The 17,898-nt window shown below is 34.8% G+C and overlaps 1 protein-coding gene across 1 annotated transcript in view; it reads left to right on the top strand.

Annotated features, from left to right (window-relative positions):
- LOC145669112 (uncharacterized) overlaps positions 1-17,898 on the top strand; it is a 166,687-nt gene that overhangs the window by 66,672 nt on the left and 82,117 nt on the right. The gene's annotated exons all lie outside the window — the stretch shown is intronic.

Genomic DNA, 17,898 nt, shown 5'->3' with positions numbered 1-17,898 from the left:
AAATGCAATCTTCAACCCTGATTGACGTCCACGAGACATTTTAGCAATATAACTGAAGCCATGATGCTTGATGTTACCCATTGTCCACGCGTTCTGGCTTAGCTTTTTCTCACGGTAGTCTGTGTCACTTAGCAACCCTTTAAATTCCTGCCCTTATATACAATGTAAATACACTTTTAACGTGGCTAAAAGAAACTTTTTACCTACCTCCTTGCAGCCGATAGGAGGAGAGAGGAAGCGGGTTGGTGGGTGGAGCTAGAGGTCTCAGCCTGTGCTGGGTTTGCACGCTCTACAGAATGATGGGAAACAGGGCCGCAACTAGGGGGGGGCAGAGGGGGCACGTGCCCCGGGCGCGTGGTTGGAGGGGGCGCCGGAAAGAAGATATATCAATTGTTTAAAAAATCGCACCCTTTCCCTTGAGGAACTTATTCTAGAGGTTAAAAGAAATCAAAAGTTTACTTGGCCTTTTCCATGGGACCTCTTTTCGTCCCATATATATATATATATATATATATATATATATATATATATATATAGAGAGAGAGAGAGAGAGAGAGAGAGAGAGAGAGAGTCTCATCTAAATAGGTGTAATGTCATACATTAAAAACCTAATATTGCATGCATTTGTTCCCTTGGGCGACCACAGAGGATCCGCCCCCCTTTCCTTTTCCTACCACAAGGAGCTGTTTGTTTGTATAATTCCATTGAGAACAGCTCTGAAGTTTAAAACGCTGTTATCAATAGGGGCGGGGGCGAAAAGTTCCCGATTTTTGTTGCTTGCTGGTGGTTGAAGAGTTTAGCTCAGACGCGCTCCCTGTAATGTTACGCAATTGCTGTGATGTTTTTAAACTAGAGGGCAGTTTTATGGCGGAAAAGATAATTTACACGCCTCGGTGTATTTAATTGTTTCTTGTACGCCTACCAAGAGATTTTGCGAGTGAAGGCTGTATGAAGCTTTATCTATTAGTTTTGCTTGAGAGCTTTTCGAGGCATTTTTAATTGTTATCTATCAGTCCAACTTATGCTTTATTATGCTTTATTGTTAATTTCAATCATTTTTTTACATTAATCGTGTATAATGTATAATATTTACTATATATTAAATAATCAAAATATATTGATCTATTTATTAATATTTTATGAAGCAATTTCTTTCATATTTAATGAACTTTCTAGTTAATGCACTGTAAAGAGAGATGCTTTGCTCGAATCAGTTTTTTCTATCACTTGTGTGCACCTTAGAGGTGCATATATACAGAAAGAGAAAGTATACAGAAAGGTGCCCAAAAGGTACAGAAAGTGCTCAAGTTCGAGAGGTACACATAACAATATAGTGTGGAGTTCTTGTGTGCTTCATTGTTGATGGAAAGTTTTCTTTTTTTCTCCACATCAAAGGATTACACCGAAAAATTTACAGAAATAAAAATAATCTTTTCATTGTTGCATTGTTATGTTCTCAATGATTTTGGATCGTAAATATTGGTTTTAAAAACATTTCTCATCAGAATTGGCATTTTGCAAACTCATTGACCACCTGATCAACACTCAAATTATAATGAAAAAACTTTGACGCTTTGGAACACCCGTGACATCAATAGTCGCGCGGGCTACAGATGTAGCCCATGAAACTTTCAAGCAGAATAACAATGAGGTCCTTTCGATTTTACGTTTGACCACACCCTAAACACGTAGAATGATAGTTGATAGAAAGGTACACAGACACCCTTTGAGTTATCATCTCGAATTACTTTGCGGCAAGGAAAATAAAAACGCTGGGCTACAATGGTAGCCCGCGCGCGTATTAGAGGGTTAAAGTACTTAAAAATCGATATAACTGGTTTCATTAAGAATGTTATTTACAGTTGCAATCCATAAGTGATACTTTTCGACTAAACCTTGGGGGGGCGCCGAATTGTGTGTTTGCCCCGGGTGACAGAGACCCTAGTTGCGGGCCTGATGGGAAAGGAAAGATCTGCCTGTCACAGGAGAGAACTAAAGCCTGTGACAAACATCTTGGCATTTCAGCTAAACGAATAAATCGCAAGCTCTGACGCGACGTTGCCAAGTGGTAAAGGGGTGCGGGTATGACTTAGCTAAACAGACGAACTACAGCGCGGTCAGGTGGCAGGGAATAACCTGAAGTGAATGTGTACAAAATAAACGTGACAATACCACAGGCCTCTCATTTGCTAACAGCATCTAAAGGGAACTTGGAGCGCCGCCTTCAAATGCCAAGATGTTTGTCACGCCGCCGTTTAATTCATGTTGTTTCAAGAATGAGAGGACTTCGCAGCACACTTTTGAAGAATTCTTTGCTTAGCCATGCTCATATACCAGTTATTGTGAAGGAAAAAATGCACTTTATTAATACACTTGAAAATTTCGGAATTTAATAACATTTGATATTTTAACAGCTTTTTCTTATTCTCTCTCAAGCATTTAGGTAATAAATGAATGTTCTTGAACTACATTATAAATTGTCTTACCTCTGAAATGTTACTCTGAAAGCAATCATGTAAGGCTACAAATATGAAAGTGTTACACTTTGATTGAAATAATAAATTAAGTAATAATTATAAAATGCCAATAAGTAGAGAATAGTTTATTTGTCATGTACGGTAGGTTTAAGCTGGAGAAAGCTCACTGGGGGTTAAGCATATTTGGTCACTAGACTTGTTCTAAATTAATGTATACTTCGAAGCTTCGTTGTGGATATATGGTTGGGAAACGCTTCTTCAGCATGGTATACCAGAGTTTGACTCCAGGTAGAACATGTGATTCAGATTTTACGTTAAACGGTAGGTCTACGTTTTGCTGCTGAAAATGAGTGGCCGGATGAAATCTCATTTGCTTTAGAAATGGTGGAAATCGAATGCACACTTGAATTTCAATATATCATGAAAATATTATAGTGTTCCTATTTTATAAGTTCATTAATCGTATGATATATGTATTTATTAAGGTAGTTAATTTTTCAATCATTACTTATTTTTTTTAATCCGTTTCTACCCACACTATTAATAAGTATGCGTGTTAAATAATATGTAACCAAATGATTTCTACAGAATCGGTTGAGAAATACAAATGGAAGTAGTAGTGTGAGCAATGTATCCAACCAATTATTTTCCACTTCTTGAATAACTTGAATTCTTTGTGTCCAGTAAATTATGCACAGTATTAAGTATTAAGTTAAATAACTGTGTATATGGGACATATTGAATAGATGATTATGCAATGACAAAATCGTTCGTAGTTTTCCTGTAATGTTTTGCCTCACATGCAGTGACGTACGCAGAATTTCAAGGGATTTTCAATTACTGAATCTTTTCAGGACAGGTGTGATATTTCTGCAATATATCAGGTGTTCTAATAACGGCGCTCACGAACAACAGAGCACTATTCTATAAGTCAAAATAAAGCGGAAAACATATGTAACTGTATACCTTTTAGGCTCTCGTCTGGAGACGCGAATTATATTATGTGGCAAATTTGCAGATAAAGAACTATGGAGAGGATCTACCAAACCATCAAATAGTAGAGATGCAAAAAAGGCGGCTTTTTTTAATCGATGTTTTTTTTTCACATAAAAAGCCGGCACTAAAAAGCACATTTGGGAAAAAACGAGAATTTTGGAAATTTTGACTTTTTTTCATTTTCATGATTTTTCTATCTAAATAGCTTCCTTATAGTATATTCTATAGTTAAATAAGAATTCCATGATCTAAATGCCATATTTCGCTCTGAAATTCACCATCAAGATGGATGGAGCACATGTTTTACGAATTAAAGCTAACATGAAGAATATAGTATTTGAGAGGATTTTAGGGGCCATTTAACTTTATTTTAACTTTTGAGTTATCAACATTTTTTTCTTCTCTAGATCATTTTAGTTTGTCATCCGTGTTTCATTTCTAAGAGCTTAGTACTCCAGCTTCTAGCGCAAAAGTTAAACTTACGTTTTTCTATATATCCATCAAAGCGTACGTTTTTTAATATATCCGTCAAACCGTATTTCACGTTTCTGTTATACTGTAGCTGTGCAATGATTTAGCAATAATTTTCCGGATACAACCTTGAATACCAATTTATACAAATAATCAGTAGCGGATTTAGAAAAGTATTTTGAGAGGGGTTTCTTTTGATTGTTTCGTTTTCTAAAATGTCCTAATTTTATTTGGGAGGTGCTTGAAGTTTATGAGTACAGGCATATTTCGTTTCGTTTATATATATTTAGCAATAATCTTTCGGATACAACCTTGAAGATCATTTTATACTGAGAATCAGTGGCGGATTTAGAAAAGTATTTTGAGAGGAGTTTTTCTTACTAATGTTTAGTTTTTGTAAACATTCGTAATTTTTATTTGACGGCAGCTTAAAGTTTGAGTAAAGGCATAACTAATAGATATTTCGTTTGTTTTAGACATTCCTTAGCTTTGAAGAACAGGCTTAAGTCCGAAAGACCGCCCCCTAACCTTCGCAAAACCGTCACTGCTGGTAGTTAGTAATAATAACGATTTAAAAACAATAAGAAAGGAAGTCGGCCAACTCACAGTACAAGCACTATTTCTACATTCACAGATGGAATGAAGAAAAGCTTTGTCAGAATGGTCGAATGCTGGGTTGAATCCCGAAGTTCCCGATAGAAGCGCAAAAGTTAACCACTCAGTCATGTTTGTTGTGCAGTTGTATTTAGCTTAAATATATTCAGTACTTTTTTTTTTTTTTTTGGAAGGGGGGAGTTTCGTAATGATATGTTGAATCCCTCTTGTTAAAAATTCAGAAAACTTGAGGATTGGGTAAACCGTGATGGTGGTTCTATAAAACTTTACTGTAGAATTTCAAGAATATACGGAACAAAAAGCTCTAGATGTGCAGCCTTTAAGTGTATCATATAAATCTAAGTATTTCTCTTATGTTTTAATTTTATTTTCTTTCAAAAAGAAGGTATGGAATATTTTGAAGTAAAAATACTACATACAATTTTGCTAGTTATTTGTATATTTTTTTAAAAAAGAAATGTTTACTTTTACGGTTGGCTGGTTTACACCAGCTGTTTTTTTTTAAATAACTGGTTTAAACAAAGAAAAAAAATAAAAATAAAAAGAACGAAAAATGCAAATCATGTGAACTTCATGGTGACGTTTCCACATATCAAACCATCTGCATTAGTTTTATTTCCTTTTCACCTTTTAATCAAGGTGTCCCATGTTCAATTCTCGGTCGAACCACAACCTTTCTTTCATGCGTAAACCAAGTAGCGGTTCGGATGTCACTTTAAGCGAAAGTCTTCTTGATAACCTCGGTATTACGTAAGGATGTTAAGCCTAAACATACGAAACGAAACCAAATTGTATATTTCTGCATGCCTGAATGCCTACTGTTTTATAAAGCCAAGGTTGCTTAAATATATTGATAGAAATTGGCAAAATTTATCGATTTCCTTCGTAGCTTCCAACATTAGTTTGGATTGGACTTTCAATGATATCTATATACTAAATTTGTAATTTAACACCTCAATTTAGCGTACTGATTATGATACGTTGATCTTTAAATTTTACATGCAAAGCAATAACAGGATTTTCCCGTTATTGTTTTACATTTAAAGTAATGACGGGATTTTCCCGATGACTAGGGCGAGAGTTTCTCAATTTAAGAAATTTACTGACCGGACTTCTTTAAGCTTATGGGACCTCTTCGAGCATAACTCCGTTGTTGCATAATAACACCAAGGCGAAACAAACTTATTTCTGTGAATATGTAATATAAATACATAAAGCAAAATATCTAAATAAAAAAAAACTGGTTTAAACCAAAAAAAAAAAAAAACTGGTTTAAACTTCCCCCCCAAAAACGGGTTTTTGACATTTTCAAACACAACCATGGTTCTTGCCAACCCTGCTTACTTTTATATATAGGAGGTTTAAAAAGTTCTTATTATATACATTGTTTAATCCTTATGAATTCATAACGTAAATATGTTGAAGAAAAATTGTTTGAAATACCTTTTCGAAATTCATGGTTTATTTTCGAGGTTTTGTATTATTATCGGCATCAACCACTAATTAAATGGCTTTTTGTGTTATAGAGAAGCGAAACACTCTGCTTTATCAATTTAAAGCAGAATTTTAAAAAAAGCCCAAAATTTCTCAAGCAAAAAAGCAAAGCAGAAGAAATAGTTTTTTTTTTCCAAAAAAGCCGTTTTTTGAGCCCTTGCATCTCTATCCAAGTCACATCGATACTTTTCAGATGTCAGTTAAAGTTGCTAGACGTTAACACTAGCAGCACTTATTAATGTAACAATCGATGTAACTATTTGAGAGATTCGTAGAGCAATGCTAATGGTTCCAGCATGCATCGCTGTCTGTGGTGATCAGACATCCTTTAAAAAAAAAAAAAAGAAAAAGACTATTTCAATTCTTCTTTCAATGTCGGGGTAGGGGGACATCATGAGTCTGCAATGCTTTCAGTGTAAGTTATTGTCTCTGTATAAAAATGCTATTTTTGTTCTTCTGATCACCTATTTCCTGCTGCTATTTCCTGTATCATACTGTAGCAAATTTTCCTATGTATGGTTCAAGTAGTTTCACGCTAGCATATAGAAAACCTATGTATGTTCGTGCTTGCTGTACTTCCAACAGGTAATCATGTTTCCGCTTTTTCTGGATGTTACAACTCTAGATGAAGCCACGATTCCCTGCACAGAAATTTACTTTTCAAGAGGTAAGACTCTCGACAATCACTCCTAGGACCTGAACTCTCATTTTTAACTCAGTTTTAATTTTAACACAGAAAAAGGTAGGATAACATTTAAAGTGTTTACATCAGACTGATATATATATATATATATATATATATATATATATATATATATATATATATATATATATATATATATATATATATATATATATATATAATATATATATATGTATGAATGTATTGGGGAATGTATTGGCGAACATAAATTATTTTTGCGTGATTTGTGGTATACTACTTAGGAACTAATTTAGAAAATGTTCGTTCATTGCAAATAAGTGAAATAGCGGCATTCCTTAACCACTGCCCAAAATGATGGATGTCGATGATGGCCGAATTCAGACTATTTGCGACACATGTGTTCACCAAAAAGTCTCATGGCACTTTATTATTATTATTATTATTATTATTATTATTATTATTATTATTATTATTATTATTATTATAGTTAATTTTATTCCATCTCTCGTCTAATTGTAATTTTAGTGTGACTCAGAGGTTTGAAACATGTTCTTCTAAATAGAAGTATGAATTAAACACAAACTAACTATTTGCTGGCAAAACAATGTATTCACATTTCAAAACTACATGTGTGTGACAGTTTCGCTAACTAACACTTTGGCTTAATCAGACACTATCTTGAGAAATGAACAATCTTATATAGAAACAAGAGCTGAGACATCTTGATTCTGATTGGCTCTTTGCCCCTTCAAGTATTCTGATTTGAAAATTTCTATACGGAGGCTTTCTATCTGTTGTCAATAACACACACAAAACTGACGATCTTAACCGAACTATTCTAAACTAACAATTAACATAGATAATTAAATGCATAATTATTTAAATATATATACATACACATAAATATATAACAGATAAACATATGATAACGCATACACTTAAATGTGCACATATACAAACACATCTCTCTCTCTCTCTCGCTATATATATATATATATACATATATATATATGTAATGTGCAGGGTGGGCCGTAAGTCCCCTACTATCTCTTGTAAAATCCGTGTTCTTAGAAAATAGTGAACAACAACTGTACTAACTGGTGACCAAGATGGCGGCCATCTTGAATTCATGTCAAGATTTTTAAATGGGAACATGGGTTATGCGGCACATCATTTTAGACTAGAATTTAAACACAAACAATGGTGAAATCTGTTTGTCGATATCTTAATGTGTTCAAAAGTTACAGGCATTGCAAATTGCTAATTTTACCTGTCACGCATGGCGGAGCACATGCTCTACATGGCCCCCATCCCGAGTTATGCACAAGGTAAGTCGTTCAACCCAATTGTCCATGATCCTCAAAAGAGTTTCTGGTGAAATATCGGTAAAGGCTGCAAATATGCGTTCTTCCAGGTGATCAAAATCCCGGATCTTTTCGGCGTATACCTTTGCTTTCAGATGACCCCACAGATAAAAATCCAAGGGTGTCAGATCTGGTGATCGTGCTGGCCATTCAATGGGACCACGGCGCCCAATCCAACGTCCAGAAAATTATTCATCCAGATAGATACGGACCTGTAATCCGTAATGCGGAGGGGCACCATCCTGCTAGAAAAAAAGTGGAAATGTGTCGTCCTCGGACAATATGGAAGGGAGGATGACATCCCGTAATATATCCAAATACCGTTCAGCAGTGAGGGTACCAGGAATGATGAATGGACCAATTACTTTGGTGCCCCATAGACCACACCACATCATTAATTTGCCTGTATCTACCATTTTGCAAGGGTCAACTCACTGAGGATTTGTCGGGGACCAATGGCGACAGTTTTGTTTATTCACTTCCCCAGTGACATAAAAATTGGCCTCATCTGAAAATAAAATTTGTGTGTGGAATGTGGGATCCTTTTGCAACTGTGCAACGACCCAGCCTCAAAATTACACACGACGATCAGGGTCATCTTCAGATAGATGATGTTGAAGTTGCAATTTGTACGGATGCCATTTGCTTTTCTGGAAGATACGTCTGATGGATGTATGGCTGACACCACATTCCATGGACAGACGATGGGTACTGCGGTGTGGTGATGTAGCAAATGATGCCAGCACTGCTACTGATGTGGCTTCATCTGTTTCGGTCGTGGGTCTTCCACACTGGGTTTATCTACTATGGAACCAGTATCCATGAACTTCTGGAAGAGTTGGGCGACACTAACATGGGACACAGGATGTCTGTGCCTGACATTGAGTTCAGCTGCTACAGCCTTTGCAGTCCCTCCTCCCCATGCCCTGATCAACTCCTTCCTTTCTGCTGTCGTTAGCGGCATAATTATTCACCTGCAACAACAGAAACAGTACGGTAAAATTAGCAATTTGAAATGCCTGTAACTTTTGAACACATTAAGATATCGACAAACCGATTTCACCATTGCGTTTGCCTTTAAATTCTAGCCTAAAATGATGTGCCGCATGACCATGTTTCCATTTAAAAATCTTGACGTGAATTCAAGATGGCCGCCATCTTGGTCACCATCACAATCCGACTTCCCCCTCGGCCTACTATGTTACTATATGGTTGTTGTTCACTATTTGCCACGAACACGGATTTTACAAGGGGTGGTAAGGGACTTATTGCCCATCCTCTCTCTATATATATATATAATGTGTGTGTGTGTGTGTGTGTGTGTTTGTACAGCGTGGTCTGGAAGTGGGCGTACCCCTAATTGATGTATTTCTTCGAAGACAATGTTAATTGACATTCTTACCTGGAGATGCTTAATGAGTGGTTGGAAAGGGCGGCGATCCTGGGGGGGCCGGGGAGCCTGACCCCCCAAATCTCATGTTGGTCCCCTAGTGTATTTATGAATATACAATATTTGGCATAATTTGAATGCAATTTCTTAACATCCTCATATACGTATATATATACCTTCTGCGTCTGAGTGAGCCTCCCCCAAATTTACAGAGAAATCGGCGCTCTTGGTGGTTGGTGCCTCAACTGGAAGAAAATTGTATCAAAGATACTGTTGTGATACAGCAGGATGGTACACCAGTGCACTTCTCGATTCACGTGCGCAATTATCCGAATCAGACGTTTCCTGGCCGCTAGATTGGAAAAGGTTGTGCATCTTCACCGGGCGGCGGTAATTTCGTCACCGGAAAGTTCGTCACGGTAATTTCGTCACCGGCAATTTTGTCACGAAAATATTACCATATAGGTAATTTCGTCACCGAAAATTTTGTCATAATTTCATCACCAGTGAGGGGCACGGTGGCTCAGTGGTAGAGCGTTCACCTCTGGTGCTTGGGGTCCAGGGTTCGATCCCAGCCCCCGCCAAGTAAACTTTGTGGTGGACAAACACCGTGCTCGTGGGTTTTCTCGGGGTACTCCCGTTTCCTCCCACTTTCTTCATTCCACCATTTCACTCATCTCTCATTATCACCGTCTCCTTTAGCCTAACCGGCATAAACGTGGGACGTAAAAAAAACTCAAAGATTTCATCACCAGTGTCTTTTAGAACATAATACAAGTACAATGAATAAATCGAAAAAGTTTTTGAAATTGCTTTCTTTAATCTTCAACTGAAGCAAATCGAAATATATAATATTATTAATAATAATAATAATAATATTATTATTATTATTATTATTATTATTATTATTATTATTATTATTATGATTATTATTATGATTATTATTATGATTATTATGATTATTATTATGATTATTATGATTATTATTATTATTATGATTATTATTATGATTATGATTATTATTATTATGATTATTATTATTATTATGATTATTATTATTATTATTATGATTATTATTATTATTATGATTATTATTATTATTATTATTATTATTATTATTATTATTATTATTATTATTAAATAAATAGTCACATTTTGTATATCGTATTTGAGATAAAAGTTTTTAGTGATTCTGTCAGAAATATTATCAAATAGGAAATTTTGTCATGGTTTTTTTTCATCATTCTTGAACTAAGTAGAGGCAGAGTAAATGACCTAAACAACTTACGTTATTTTAATCGAACTTGGAAAACAATGCGGTTGGTGTTGAACTCTGCAAAATTTAAGTTTCGGGTACTCGACGCAGGAGCAAGCACCAGTACAAGAAAATAGTGCCAGCTTCAGCAAATGTTAAAAGCAAAGGCAACGTGGGGAACTATTGGGTGTATCACTATTTACAAATATTAAGCTTCGCCAATATCAAAATTTCAGAACAGAAAATTGCAAACAAATATGGGAAGATATGCCAATCCGTTCATTTTCCCGCAAACTAGATGGAAATTTGCATCGTTCTTGTACCGTTCTCTGAGCCCAAACTCTTGGACCTTCATCCACGTTAACTGAGTCATGTGAAAAGTGATCTTTTTTAGGAGCTATTGAAAGAAGAATGTTATATTTCAACTCTGATTAAACATTGGCAAATTGTTATTGGATATATATGTAAAGAAAACAAATTTATATAAAGGAAGAAAAAAAACATACACTGTAAATATTTCTAACAATTTCCTTTAAATATAGCCTTATGGAGATTTTGAGAAGTGAAACATAGATGGTGGACGGACTACTTTTCAATGGCTCCTAAGAAAAGAAAGAAAAAAAAAACGAAAAAAAAAACGTAGGCCCTATATGTTATTTGAAGTGAGACTTCCTTTACTAGGTGTATGCCCTAATGCAGAGCGAGACACAACATTCATATGAAGAACTGTTTTGTGCTGCGGTGGTGCATCAGTGCAGTGAATTTAGTGAATACCCGGACCCTGTAACTATGGTTATGGATTTCCAGATAGAGGAAATGCAGACTTTAAAGGCTACTTTCGGAAACTCAACTCGTGTACAGCATTGCTTTTTTTCACCTGACTCACTAAACGTGGAGAAAGGTCCAAGAGATTGGATTCACAGAACGGTACAAGAGCAATGAAAATTTTCGTCTATTATGCGAGAAAATGAATGGATTGGCATTTCTTCCCGTAGAAGATGTGCATCAGGAATTCCAGAGGCTTCGGAGAAAGAGCTGGAACTTCTGGATTATTTTGATAGTACTTAATTCAACAAGTTGACGCAACGGTTTCAACTGCGCTACCTCAGGATGCTGTGGGTCAACCACCAAAAAAGAAAACTAGAAGAGTGTTTCAGATTTTGTAGAAACGGCTCCAGTCTTTGTGCACAACGTATAACACTGGAACTAAATGTTTGAAAAAAATTTTGCTTGTTGTTTCCTATCATGTTATGAATAGTAGAAAATGAACATGTAAAATACTTATTGCATTATAACAAGTTATATTTTTTTCTATTTTCTGTTCTGAAATTTTGAAAACTTAATATTTGTAAATAGTGATATATAAATCCATTAGCGGCCCATTTTGCCTGTGCTTTTAACATTTGCTGAAGCTGACATTATGTTCTTTTATTATTGTTTGTTCTTGCGTCGAGTATCCGAAACTTCGATTTTCCAGAGTCGAACACCAACTGAATTGTTTTCTAAGTTTAAGATAAGATTATCTGTTTTTGTCGTTTACTTTGTCTCTACTTAGTTCAACAAAGGTGGAAAAATGACCATGACAAAATTTCCTACATTCAAATATTTTGGTAACAAAATTACAGGTTTCGAAATTACTATGTCAAAACTTCCGGTGACGAAATAACCTACATGCTAATATTTTGGTGACGAAATTACCGGTGACGAAAATTCCGGTGGCGAAATTTCCGGTGACGAAATTACCTAAGTTCATCTTCACCAGCTCCTTTTCCCTGCCCTCCAAGAAGTCCCGATCTGACGACACCAGACAATGCTCTCTGGGATTTCATAAAGCAACAAGTAAGAAACACTCGATATCACACAACGCGGGAATTGCAAGCAGCTGTAGAACACTCCTTCACTCTCGTGACTCCGGAGTATCTCCGCAAAACATCTGCGAGTACTTTGCGCAGAATTCAGGTATATTACAACATGGATGGTGATCATACCGATGTTTATGACTTAAGACGCTTAAGACTTCATGGTAACCGTGTACAGACATTCTACCATAACTAACACTATACTGTTGTATCTCAAGAGGAAGGGGGGTACACCCGCTTCCCGACCACCCTGTATATGTGTATATATGTGCATATTTAAGTGCATGCATTATTATGTTATCTATCTATCTATCTATCTATCTATCTATCTATCTATCTATCTATCTATCTATCTATCTATCTATCTATCTATCTATCTATCTATCTATCTATAATATACAAGGTGTTTCAAAACAATACCGACAACGTTTGGGAGGTGATTCCTGATACCAAGATAAGACAAAAAGTATAGACCAACCTGGGTACACAAATGCTTCCTTTCGGAGTTATAGGCTGCCGAAAATATGAAAAAATGAAATGTCCATAGCTCCAAAACTATGGGACCTATCGTAGTCGGGTCAAGACTTCACTTAGAAACTAATACCCTGTATGTGTCATATTCAAAAATACGTGTTTCAAAATCCTATGGTACTTCCACAACAATTTTTATAGAGGTAGTTGGAGAGTACTTCAAATTATATGTCCGTAGCCGAACTCCCTTTATATATATATATATATATATATATATATATATATATATATATATATATATATATATAAATGATTTGTGAGTACTTTAGGATTCTGAAACATACATTTGTGGGTAGCGCACATATTAGTTCTTAAGTGAAGTCTTGACCGACTACAGTAGATCCCGTAGTTTTCGAGCTAAGGATCTTTACAGTTCATATATATAAAATTGTATTTAATTATTTATGTTAATTAACCGTTAGTTTAGATTAGTTTGGCTAAGATGTGTGTGTTATTGGCAACAGATAGAAAGCCTCTGTATAGAAATTTTCAAATCAGAATATTTGAAGGAGTATGGCTGCTGCCAGGAGCCAATCAGAAGCAAAATGTCTCGGATCTTGTTTGTATATGAGATTATGTATATTTCTCCTGTATCTCAGTGTCTGATGAAGCCAAAATGTTAGTTGGCGAAACTCTAACACGTATGTAGTTTTTTATGTGAATATATTATTTTGCTCAGCAAATAGTTTGTTTGTGTTTAAGTACATACAAAGCAAAGCTTCTACTTATAGAAAATATTACAGAAGTATGAAAGTTAAATTGTAGTTTTTTTCTTCCTACAGAAAATGTTCGAAATAATTTGGAATTTATTTTCATGTAAAATCTGATAACTGTTATCTTATCAACTTAGCCACAGTCATAGTGGAAGTTAGGCTGTGATCGTATTTTATCAAAATAATGCAAATATGTGTTTATTTTGTCATTTTCATTATTCCGTATGGCACTTTTTAGTAAAAATAATAATAAAAAAAATAATGTTCGTTTTACTTCAATAATTCACGAACAGTGAAACTGTTACCACTTCGAGTTGCATAAAGTTTCTTAGTTCTGGATTATTCTCAGTAACTTCCTTGATTCAAAATTTTGTTCTTTTGTTCTAATTTAATTCATATAAGCCGATTCAGATAAGAACTTGGTATAGTTCTTCCCGTGAATAATTAATCGGACTCATCATGAACTTCAACTTATTCACTGCGACAAATTAATTATGCTTTTCACTTTTTAATAACCTTTGTTCAACAAGTGACTTTTGGTCGACCCTTCTTCCTTTGACCAAACGCCCAAACAAAGATCTAGCAAAGTTTTAATCTTTAGTTGAAGCTTAGTCGCTCCGAACGTAATTTTAACCAATTATTACCTTAGAATTTAGAGTTGAAGTGATCTATGACGGAGGAATTTTTCTCATGTTTCTTGGTTTTCAAGTTTTACTATTTTGAGCTATCAGCTCTTAAGTACAACTTACTTTGATTAAGAGAGTAGTGAATTTTAGTTCATTTAAAAAAGATTAAAGCTACTAATATTTCATATAATTTTCCAATTTTCATCTCCGAACTCGTAAGAGATGACCAAACCTTGTTCAGCGTAGTCAAGTGTTAAGATTATCAAATAATCAAGATATATATATATATATATATATATATATATATATATATATATAAATCTCGACTAAATATTTGGTCATCTGTGAATTATCAAAAATTAAACGAAATTTGGTTTATTTAATTGGTTAATATTGAGTAATATTGGTTAATTTAAAGGAAAACTTAAGAATATGTCTTCATTTCAGAATCAGTACTGTACACTGGCTTGAAATAATTCATGTAGTTTACTACTCTTTTCTTATCTTTATCAAGAAAAGCTAACCAGAGAACTTCATAGCGTTCTCATTTCTTGACAATACTAGTTTTAAAACACAACCTTCACAAATAAATGCAAGAAAAGTATATGTGTAACAAATATTTCAATATCAAGTATGGAGTCCACAAAACTTCTTTCCGCAGCGCAAACGGTAAGATGGAGTACGGAATTACCTGTGTTGTAGGGTAATTACTGAGCTACGCCGTTTGCATATCCGGTGCATACATTTTTGCTGTATGACCCAATGCTTATATCATGCACGGGTATACTTACTTCTTGAGGCTTCCATTTTTTAAGAAGGTTCGACCACATAACCATACACACACATAACTTATGTTCTAGGAAGGATTTGGATTTGGCGGCCTCATCCGCTACAACAAAAATTGCTGTCCTGTAATTTTTCATGGCAGGTGGCTCCAAGAATGTCACTCCCAAAATATTACAAAGTGTATGTATAATCTTTACATTGGCTAAAGTAATTTTAAGTATAGGCATTATATCAACATGTTCAGGAATTCTTACAATTATTTTACTTACAGATAATTGTAATTCCTGAAAACAAGTTGGACTTCCAAGCTTTCGGCTCTGCTCTACAGCCTTGGTCACTATTAGAAACAAGAGGAATAAAAAAAATCAGGAAAATAAAATAGACTAACCAGGGTCGAGCAGTACGAAAACATTATCCAAGCTTCTGCTCACTAATCAAATGATGATGCAGCATATTGTACCATGGATGACTAAATTTGGATTGAATGAAATTCAGTGAATTCCTTATTATAAACCCTGAATACTTACAACTCTATATGTATATGACCATCGGATGTCAATTTGCCGTCTATAATAACTCCTAGGTATTTGATAGACTACACGCAATCTATTGACTCTTTATTTCTAGAATACGTCGGAGTATTCTAAATTTTGCTTTTAGCTACGACCATGTAAGAACACTTCTCTGATATTGAAGTAAAATTATTTAAACTCCATTTACACAATGTATTGGTATAATTTTTCAGCTGCTGAGTATTTGCGATTTCTTAAATATATATTAATGAGCTCCAAGAATTGGACAGAAAATCCAAAGTCATCCATCTTAGCAAAATTTTATGATTGACCGTGTCAAAAGCTTTAGACAAGCAACAGAAATGTACGAACGTGCATATAATGCAGAATATACATTCTTTACATAATGCACAAGATTTGTTATTCCAACTTCTATGGGAAAAATCTATACTGATTTTCAGCTACATAACTCTTTTTAGATATGATTCAAGATGACGATTATATAAAAATTTGTTCAAGGACTCTTGCAAGTATACAAAGTATTGCTACCGGTTTGAACTTTGGACATTCTTTATACGGTTAATTTAAATACGGGGTAACTTATGTTAATTTGCATAATGTTCGAAATTTTTTACGTAATTACTAAATTGAATATTGAGAACAGGGACCCACTTGCTCGTCTTTTTTTTTTTTTTTTTTTTTTTTTTTTTTTTTTTTTTAAATTGCAGTCTTAATCTGTGTAACAAATACTATCTAGGGATAAGGTATTATGAAATTGCCAATTATAATCGTTAAATACTACATATGTACCAACACCCTAACCATAAACAAACTTAAAATTTGTTAGTAGTATTAGTATCAGTTATTAAAATATCATTTGTGAATTTCATATTACAATTATCATATTTTTGTTCATATACTTCAGTAGAAATTATATTCAAGAAGTGACGTGATATTTTATACTAATATCAGCAAGGAAGGAAGGAAGACAGATCATGAAGATAATAGGAAAAAAATAGCATGCTTGGGCATCTTATTCGGCACTCCGATTCGATCACCGTGCTGATAGAGGGAAAGGCAGAAGGAAAATCAGGAAGAGGAAGACCAAGGATAGAATATCTAGTTGCAGTTACTTAGGAGAGACTTTATCAAAGTATAAAACAGGTCTTCCAAGAGAGAGAAAAGTTGTAAAATGTTCCTGTTGCCTACCAACCTATGTTGAAGTGAGAAAGAATAATATCAGCAATATGTTTACAGTATGCATTTATCATTTCCTTAGAATTCTTTCTGAGTTAAGCAACAACTATCATAATCTGAACATTTCATTCTTTTACGAAGTAACACCTTTCATTTTATTATTTCAATTGTTCTTTTTGTAAAACCAATAGGAGTACTTCTTGCTAATATGTTATGATCTCTCAAATAGTTTTCACCAAATATACCTACGTAGTATTAACACTCTAATGAAATATAGAAAGAGCATCATCCAAAAATAAACGATCACAAGGAAGTACAACAATTTCCAATCGAGAAAAGTGAAAATATTGTCATTTGCTGGTTTACTTTAACGTCCTACGATTATGCAACGATGCTAAGGGAAACTGCGATGAAAGTGGGAGAAAACGTGAGAACCCCAAGAAAACACATGTACACTATGTTCTTCTACCATTAAACACCTGGCGTGAGATGGCATCGATCCAGAGACGCACACGTCAGAGATGACAGCTCTGCTACTGAACCATTGCGGTTCCCATTCTGTTCGTATACTTCTTTAAAAGAAATTATCTGCCGGTTTAGATTAGTCACTGCGTTTAACGTAGCTCTGGTCTTCCCTCTACTAGTTTCTGAACAATTTATTTCTACGATCGTATTAATATAAATGGAATATTGCCCTTTCCAAATTTTCTGCGCTTCGGAGTTACAAAGCTGGCATAGATTAGTGGTTAGTGTTTCTGCATTCCATGATTCTTTTCAGTTCTATCAGGTAATGCTAGGATAGTATCTTTAAATGTAGACCCTAGTCGAATTTCTTCCATTTCTCTCCCATTGTTGATTATTATTAATCATAACTAAGTAACTCACTAATTCTATGGCCTATGGAACCCGGAAATTCATGCCGCGTTCACAAAACCTCTCCATTAACTT

The sequence above is a fragment of the Thermobia domestica genome, chromosome 13, assembly GCF_964235325.1.
Source record: "Thermobia domestica chromosome 13, izTheDome1.hap1.1, whole genome shotgun sequence".
Lineage (NCBI taxonomy): Eukaryota > Metazoa > Arthropoda > Insecta > Zygentoma > Lepismatidae > Thermobia > Thermobia domestica.
The sequence above is the reverse complement of the archived record's forward strand: the minus strand, read 5'-3'. Positions and strand labels throughout refer to the sequence as shown.